This window comes from Protopterus annectens, chromosome 8.part0 (genome assembly GCF_019279795.1).
Source record: "Protopterus annectens isolate FY-2018-M chromosome 8.part0, PAN1.0, whole genome shotgun sequence".
Classification (NCBI taxonomy): domain Eukaryota; kingdom Metazoa; phylum Chordata; order Ceratodontiformes; family Protopteridae; genus Protopterus; species Protopterus annectens.
Window position 1 is genome coordinate 936,837,240 of NC_056741.1, and position 8,696 is coordinate 936,845,935.

An 8,696-nucleotide genomic window follows, 5' to 3' on the forward strand; every position below is an offset into this window, starting at 1 on the left:
TTGCAGTTGAACATTCCATTAATATGGAACTTTCTACCTTTTATTATAAAGGTATTACCCACTTTTATGTACTTACACCAGTGACATTTTTCACATTTATACATACCATTATGAGGACGGTACACTGTGGACTTCCTATTTTCCAAAATAATTTTCAAATTGCACCCTCTACGAAAAACTACATACGGATGTTCATTAATATGTTGTCTAATTAATTGGTCTTCCCATAAATAACCCCAATTTTTAAAAATAATGGATTTTAGAGATAGGTCATCCAAAGAAAATGTAGTGATAAAACTAGATGTAAATGACTCTTCATTCTCAACTTTATTCCGAAAATTAGTCCTAATTGTATTATTATGTTCAAGTGGTGTCAACCAATATTCAGGCAGTATGTCTGCATGTTCAACCATATTAATTCCAGCTACAATATTCATTTTTTTCCACTTTAATCTGTAATATTGGTTTAAATAAACCCATTATTCTTTTGTTAGTAAACTTTTCAATGAGTTTGTCTATCAATTTAGATGGATATCCACGTTTAATATACATATCTCTTAATAACATACTTTATTGAACAAAATCAATCTCCAAAGTCACCATTCTGGCAGCTCTGACGAGTTGCCCTTTTACCACTCCTCTCTTTTGGTGTTAAGGGTGACAGCTTGAGAAGTGTAAAAATGCATTGGAATAAGTGAATTTCTTAAAAATCTTGGATGTGAAACTGTTATTCAGAATATCTTTTTTAGGTTCAACGTCCAAGAATGAAATCTTATCCATTTGGAATTCCCATGTAAATTTCAAGAAGTTGGTAAAGTTGGTAATATGTTCCATAAATACCATAACAGAGGTAACATCTCCTCTCCAGAAGATGAATATATCATCCAAACAATGGGTGTACCATGCGGCTCTCTCCTGAAATGTGCAGTCCACAAATAAAAAGTACTTTTCCCAAAATGCCATTGCAGTATTAGCAAAGGTTGCTCCACAGGGGGACCCCATGGCTACACTATATTATTATTTGAGTGTTCCAATGTTGTTCCTTTCTTTTCATCATTTTGCAGTTTTGTCATTACCTAGTTTGTTTGAAATAAAGACATATATCACAGTATAAAAGATAGTTATGCATTTGTAGATGTTGAACATTGAGCATCTGAAGAGGCGTATAAGTGGGTTTGTCAAATGTATAGTAGATCAAGTGATTTGATAGGTGAAGTTTTAGGTGTGTTTTAAATGAGTTTGGCTTTTAAATGGATTTCAGTAGTAGTAGGCTATGGTTCCATGGTTTAGATATTTTATTTGAATATAGTGATTAGTGATTTTCCTCTAGACCATACCATTTTATTAGGAAAATAGAGTTATATTTAGTTATTAAGGGCTGGGCAATGTTTTGGCTTATAGAGAATCTGTGTATTGTAGTTAGTAGGTAAAGGGCTAGGTAAAGTGATAGTTCTAACCGGCTTAATTATCTGAAGGCTAGGCAGTGGTGTGTTCTAGTTTAATGCAAAGGTGGCTATTTTATATGACATTGCTCAAGACTGGACAGTTATAAGACTTGACGGTTAGTGTAAGGAGCCTTTGCAGATGTTCCATTTGCTGCACGTGTCTGGCGAGATACATACTGAAGGTGGCATTATACTCAATGATGGGTCTGATGAGGGCTGAATAAATTGGCATGATGTCCTTCCTGGACCTAGATGCCATGCCCTTACTTATAAGTTGTGCAAAACAGAATGAGTTCCTTATTACCTTGAACACGTTAGTCATAGGTTAGGTTACTATCTACAAATGTACCCAAATCCCTGACTAATGGGTCAATCCATAGGAGTGTTTTATCAATTATGTAGTTTCCTGGGGAGGCCAACATCCAAAAAGGTACTATGATGCATTTCTTGGCACTGATTTTTAAGCCATGGCTTTGAAAACAGTCATTTGGCTGTGTTAGACCCTCTTGTAAGTTAGTGTCTTGGGGGATTCTATGACTGTGCTCAAGATGCAATAATCTGCAAATTTAGTCAGACAAAGGCCCTTGACATTGGCCTTGACTTCTAAAAAGTAGATGTCAAAGAGAAATGGACAAAGCACAGAGCCCTGAGGCATTCCACTGGTGGCCAGTCTCTTTGTGTTGTGTCTCACCAATTTATTTATTTATTTATTTATTTTATTTATTTAAATTTGTTGACCGAGAGTGTCTGACTGGACGTAGGTCCATTTTCAGCAGAGGCCCGGGGAGAAAAGCTCAACAGTTGAAATAAACAGACAGTATTTACATTGGATTATATAGTGATTAACAATTTACATAGCAATTACTTACAACATATTTACAGATGACGAACATAGTACAACAGTAGACAGAATCTTTATTTGTGAAGTGCATACCAGACATTAACAAATGTTACAAGAAGAAGAAGTTAGTGCTGTATAATAAGTACTGGCTTATGAGCATCTGAGCTTGCTATAATCAAGGTAGTTAGTGGAGTGGAAAGAAAGGTAGTGGTTGGATGGGGTGGATGATATTAGACTGGGAGTTGCAAGGGCATAGCCAGCATGTTTTTAGTTGTACTTTTAGTAAAGTTTTGAAGTGGGTGCATGATGGTATGGAGGTAATTGTGGGTGGGAGTGAGTTCCATAATTTGGCTATGGCTCAAGATAATAGTGCTTCACCAGCAGAGTTATTGGCTTTAGTGATCTGTAAGTGATTTTTGCTGCTGGATCTTAGTGGTCTGGTGGTGCGATAGGGTTGAAGTAGATTCTGGAGGGATGGGACATTTAGTGGATGGTTTACTAGTTTGTGGGTGAGTGAGAGTTGATACCATTGAAGGAGGTGAGGGAGTTCAAGCCAGCCCAGTTCAGCAAGTGAGAAACAGTGGTGACTATGGTAGGATGCCCCTGTGGCGAATTTGGCGATTTTGTTGTAGCAGGTCTCTAGCTTGTTTAGATCACATTGCCTTAGGTTGGTATATATCGGAGAGGCATAAAGTAGGGTATGGATAAGGTGGGAATATGCTATTGAAATCTTTGCTGCTTTGGTGAGAAATTGCTTATTTCTGTATAACGCTCATAGTTTTTTGTGGACTTTGTTTATAGTCATGGATATGTGAATGTCAAATTTTAGTTTGTTGTCTATTTCCACTCCTAGCAATTTGGTATGTTCAGTTGGGTATATAGTGGTGTTGTCTTTTGCTGTGATGTTAAAGTGAGAGTTGTTTTGAGTATGTTTGGTGGGTTGAAAGATGAGTAGTTTAGTTTTGTTTGGGTTGAGTATTAATCGGGCATCGGATAACCATGTTTCAACAGAGGAAAAGGCTTCCTGTGTGACTTTTTGCAGTTTTGGTAGGGACTGGGATGAGCAGATGATGGTCGAGTCATCTGCGTATTGTATGAGTGAGCCATGTTTGGTGGCAGAGGCTAGATAATTGGTGTAAACTGAGAAGAGTAGGGGTCCAAGGATGGATCCTTGGGAAACCCCTATGGAGACGGCTAGTTGGGGAGATATGTCATTATGCCATACAACGGATTGTTGGCGGTCAGACAGGTAACTCTGAAACCAGTTGGTGACCGATTGTGAGAAGGATAGGTTATTGAGGACAGAGATAAGTTGTTTGTGTGGGACCATGTCAAATGCTTTTAGATAGGTCTAGGAAAGTAGCAGAGGAGAGATAGCCATTGTTTTTATGCTGAAGGATAGTGTTAGTAAAGGAGAGTAAGGCAGTGGTGGTGATATGGTTTGGTCAGAAACCATGCTGAGTACTGGAAAGGAGGCTGTTAGTAAGGAGGTAGTCTGAGACCTGAGAGTGTATGCATCTCTCTAGTATTTTGGAGAGTGGAGAGAGAATAGCTATGGGGCAGTAATTGGTTAGTTCTGTGGAGGGTCCGCCTTTGTGGAGGGGAATTATATGTGATACCTTCCACAGTGTGGGAACGTAACTTTCTGACAGAGATCGGTTAATCAAGATGGATACTGGGTAGGCCAGAGCATCAGCTGCGATTTGTAGGTATTCACTTGGGAGGCTGTCTGCTGCTAATTTGGTGGGTTTAAGTTTAGTTAAGAGTTTTTTATGTTGGAGGTAGGTACAGGAGAAAAAGAGAAGGCAGTGGGGAGATTACTAGTTGTAGGTGTGGGTTGGAGGGGAGGGGGGTTGTGTTGTTTAGCTAGTGATAGTATGGTTTGGGTAAAGTGTGTGTTGAATGAGGAAGCAATATTTTCTGAGGAGTGAGGGATGTTAGGAGGGGGGGTACTGACTTTACCTGGGTGAAGGATGGAGGTTATGGAGGACCAGAATTGTTTGGGGCTGTGTTGTGAGGAGTCTAGGGCAGACTGGTAGTATTGGGAGTTGTCCTGTTTTATCAGCTTTTTGACTCTATTGCATAGTTCTAGGAATTTCTGTCTAGCTGAGGGGGTTTTGGTTTTGCGCCAGTGCTCCCAGGCTTTATCCCTGTTTTTCATTTCTGACTTAGTGGTTTTCTGTAGCCATGGGGAGGGTTGTGCTTTGGTTCTGGAGAATCTTATGGGGGCATGGTAATTAAGGATGTTCAGGAAGGTAGTATTAAAAAATTTAACTGCATCATCTAGACTGAGGTACTTTAGAGGATGCCAGTTACATTCTTTGAGGGATGAGATGAATGTGAGTGGGTTAAAGTTTAGTTTTTTACGTATTTGACGGTAGATGACAGGTTTAGCTTGGTATAGGTATTTTTTGAGTAGGAATGTTGGGGAGTGATCACTGAGGCTATCTGATAAGCAGCCTGTTATATATGACTGGGGGCTCTTACTGACTAGTATCCAATCCAGGGTAGTGTGCTTGGTGGAGTTTTTATTTATCCTGGTTGGTGACTGGACTAGTTGAGTGAAGCCCTGAAGGTGTACATGATGGGTTGGATTGTTGCCAGAACAGGATTGCCAGTCAATATTGAAATCACCTAAGATGATAGTTTCTTGGGGGAGATGGTGGTTAGACCAGCTGAGGACATTGGCCTATCTTCCTTGGCCTATCTGTGAGTCAGCTGGCTATTTAACTTGATATACAGGGGTTTGTGGTCAATTCTGTAAGTTTCTTTACAATGCCAGAGTGGGCTATTTTGTCAAATGCCTTTAAGCATTTACAATAGAGTACAAAGTGGTCATTAGCATTGGGTGGATACTGATCAAAGTATTAAAATATGACTGAATCAGTAAACCAAGTAGTGACATAAGGATTGCAAAAACAGCAAACAAGCAAGTTTTACTTTAGTGCTGTTCTCTTTAAAACCAGCTTCTTGGCATTTGTCTAAAAATGCCTCATTCAAGTCCTCAGGGAATGTGTACCAGGCCTGTAATCTGTAAATTTAATTGCAGGTTAAAATGTTCTGCACATTAATTTACAGACAAAGCAGGATAATCTAATGTATTTCAATGTATTCAAGTAAAAACTGGTATTCTAAACTGACGAATTTATTATACTTCCTAAACCCTTGTAAGCACGCATGCATATGTTATTCTATTATTGGCAATATATAAAGCTAAACACTGTAATTTACTTCCAAGACTATAACAAAGAGCACACTTGTCATTGCAAAAAATAAAAACACCGTCTCCAAAGCTGTCATATACATCTAATTAAAAAGCAACAGGTCTGAAAAAGGTAAAATAATGCTTTAATATAAAAGTTAACAGTAGTTCAGCTAAAAGTAATAACAGTGTTTATTGTGATGTTAAAAACTGAATTGCTTTATACATTTAATACATGCCATAAGGCAGTAAACAGTTAAGACTCTAGTACAGACGATCATGAAAATGATAAACAAGGACATTGGTGACCCACAGGCACTAGACCCATAGAATGTTGGCTTTTTTTAAGGGAAGGTCATGCCTACTTAACCTGGCAGACTTCTTTGAGAGGGTAACCATGACACCGGGCAAGGGATACTGTGTATCTTGACCTGGCTAAAGCATTTGATACAATACCCCACAGGCATTGTTGACAAGTTCTCTGAGCTAGGCATAAATCCTTACATCACTTGCTGAATTTCTGGATGGCTCACAGACAGGACCGAAGAAGTAAGGATCGGTGAGACCACATCCACCAAGAGACCAGTCACCAGCAGAGTACCCCATGACACCATGCTGGTCCTGTTCCTGTTTGTCATCTAATTTTCAGAAGTCAAGACTGATGCTCAAGACCTCTGGCTCACCAAGTTCACAGATGACTGTAAACTGAGAACTATAATACATTCCTCTCATGACACCAGCATCTTGCAAGTGGGTTTACCATAGGCAAATGTCTGATGCCAAAGCTATAGCCTAACACTCAATGACAAAAAATGCATTATAATGCCCTTTGGGAAACTGCTGACCCAATGTAATTACTATATCAATAAAATGCCCCTAAGAGTCGACCCACTACTAAGGGATCTGAAAACATATGTAGACAGCAATCTGGCCTTTGACCAACACATAGCAAAGGTACTAAAAAAATCATGCTATGTTGCCCAACTTATACGTGAGGATATGGCATCAAGGTCCAAGGAAGTTATAATGCCACTCTACTTGGTCCTTATCAGACCTATCATTGAATACAACATTCCCTTTGGCATGTATCAACTAGACACTTGCAACAGTTGGAACTCCCACAAAGGTTTCCCACCAGAATAATTCAAGGTATGAATAATCTATCCTACAATGACTGCTTAAAGGCTCGGTGTCTGTATTCAATCTTCTGCAGTCTGTTGAGAGGGGTTCTTGACCTGGCCTACAGGACTTCTTCAGACACAGCCCTGATGGATCTGTTGCACATGTGCAAAACAAACACCATCAAAAATGCTAGATGCAGGGATCAGAACTTCACTTGTGACATAAACAGAGAGACAGGTATGGGTTCCAAAGAGTCCCTACATTATGGCATAGGCTCTCCATCCATGTAAAACTGAGTTCATGCCTGAGCCTGCTCAAAATAAAACCTTGACATTTAAATGATCAATTGTAAATGTACCCCCCAGTCTGACCTCATGTCGCTTATGGACAGAGGTCATGAAAGAAAAAAGTATTATCCTAGCTAGCACCCCTCCTACAAATCTTTAGTTACCTGTCTGCTAATATGCTCTCCATGCAGAAGCTAATGATATATGGGAACTAAAAGATTTGGGTGAGCAGCTAGTCTAGTAACATTCTATGAACCTTTGTGTGGGTCACTGATTATAACCTTCTTATTATGTGTTTCAGACATGAATGGCAATGAATTTACCTCGAGAGTGAGGCATGGAGCTTATCTGCTCCATGTACTACTGGTTACAAAAAAATGTTAAATGTTTTGCCAGGTTTGAAAGCCATAAAAAAACTTTGCAAGCATTGTCAGAAAAATGTTACTTAGTCTGTTAGATTTACACTCACCTTCTCTGCCTCTCAGTTGTCCAGATTTTCCCAGAATGTCCAGATTTTTTACCTCATATTTTTGGTAATTTCCTCATAAAATTTGTGGTTTTCTGACAAATCAATGAGGATTGAAGGCACTAAATAATGATATTCAGAAAATGCAGGCAAACACAACTCCTATTATTCTAACAACTTTTTATGTTAATAAAAGAAGTGAGGGAACATTTACCAGCATAGGCAGCAAGGAGAAAGAAATTGCCACTGTTGTGTGCTGGTCAATTCTTGCAGACTTGACTGCCTAGCATGAAACCCAACCTTAGCAAGCTAGGCAGGGGGTGTTTAACATTTATTAAGATTGGGTATGATGCTATAGTAGCACTTAATTGCTTTGTCTTTTTCCAGATAACAGAGTGTAACCACTGTGCTCCATGTACTACAATGTTATTAATATAGATAATGTACTAATTGTACAAATATCTACCCCATATTCTTCCACAACATTCAAAAAAAGTGATGCATATCTCTTCTCAAAGTATTAATTAGTCCAGTATATAAGTAAGTTATTTGAGTTATTTGCCACACACTGTGGAGAAAACATGAATAACTTCTGCACCCCGAGGACCAGAATCTCAAAATTGCGGAATCTCGAATGTAGTGAATGGGGATTGCCATACAGTGCAGAACGGGAAATTTGCCATGCACTCCACTGTAGTGCGATCTCAGAGTTAGTATGTTTAAGTTGCAGGGCGGGTGGGAGGTGCAGGGGGGCTTACCCCCTGCATACACGGTAGAAACTTTGTTGTATGTTTTACTTTTTTTTTTTTTTTTTTGAGATTCCGCAATCTCGAGATTCTGGTCCTCGGGATTCAGAGTCTCGGGATAGTGAAATTTTGGAATTCTGTAGTGATTCTATATATATATATATATATATATATATATATATATATATATATATATACATAGGTTCTCTTTAGAAGCTCGAAATGCAGAAATATCGAATTTCAGAATTTTGAGCCCATAAAATGGAAACTTGAAAAGCATGAAAACCCAGAAGCATGAAATCCATACTCTCGCATATCGGAGATGTTGAATTAGCGCTTCTGGTGTTTCACTGTGGTTATGGATTCAGGTAAGTGTTATGTTTTAAAGGTTTTGGGTAGGTGCTGTAGTGTGTGTTAGTATGTTTTGTTACTGTGATGTGGGTGTGCGAGGAGAATGTAGCTTTTGTGGTGGTGTTTTTTGTGTTTGTGTATGTAGTGCGAATTTGGAGTTAGAATATCTAAGTAGAGGGTGTGTGGGGTGCATGTGGCCTTGTCCCCCTGCTTTTATGTAGGGCAGAGTGTGTGTT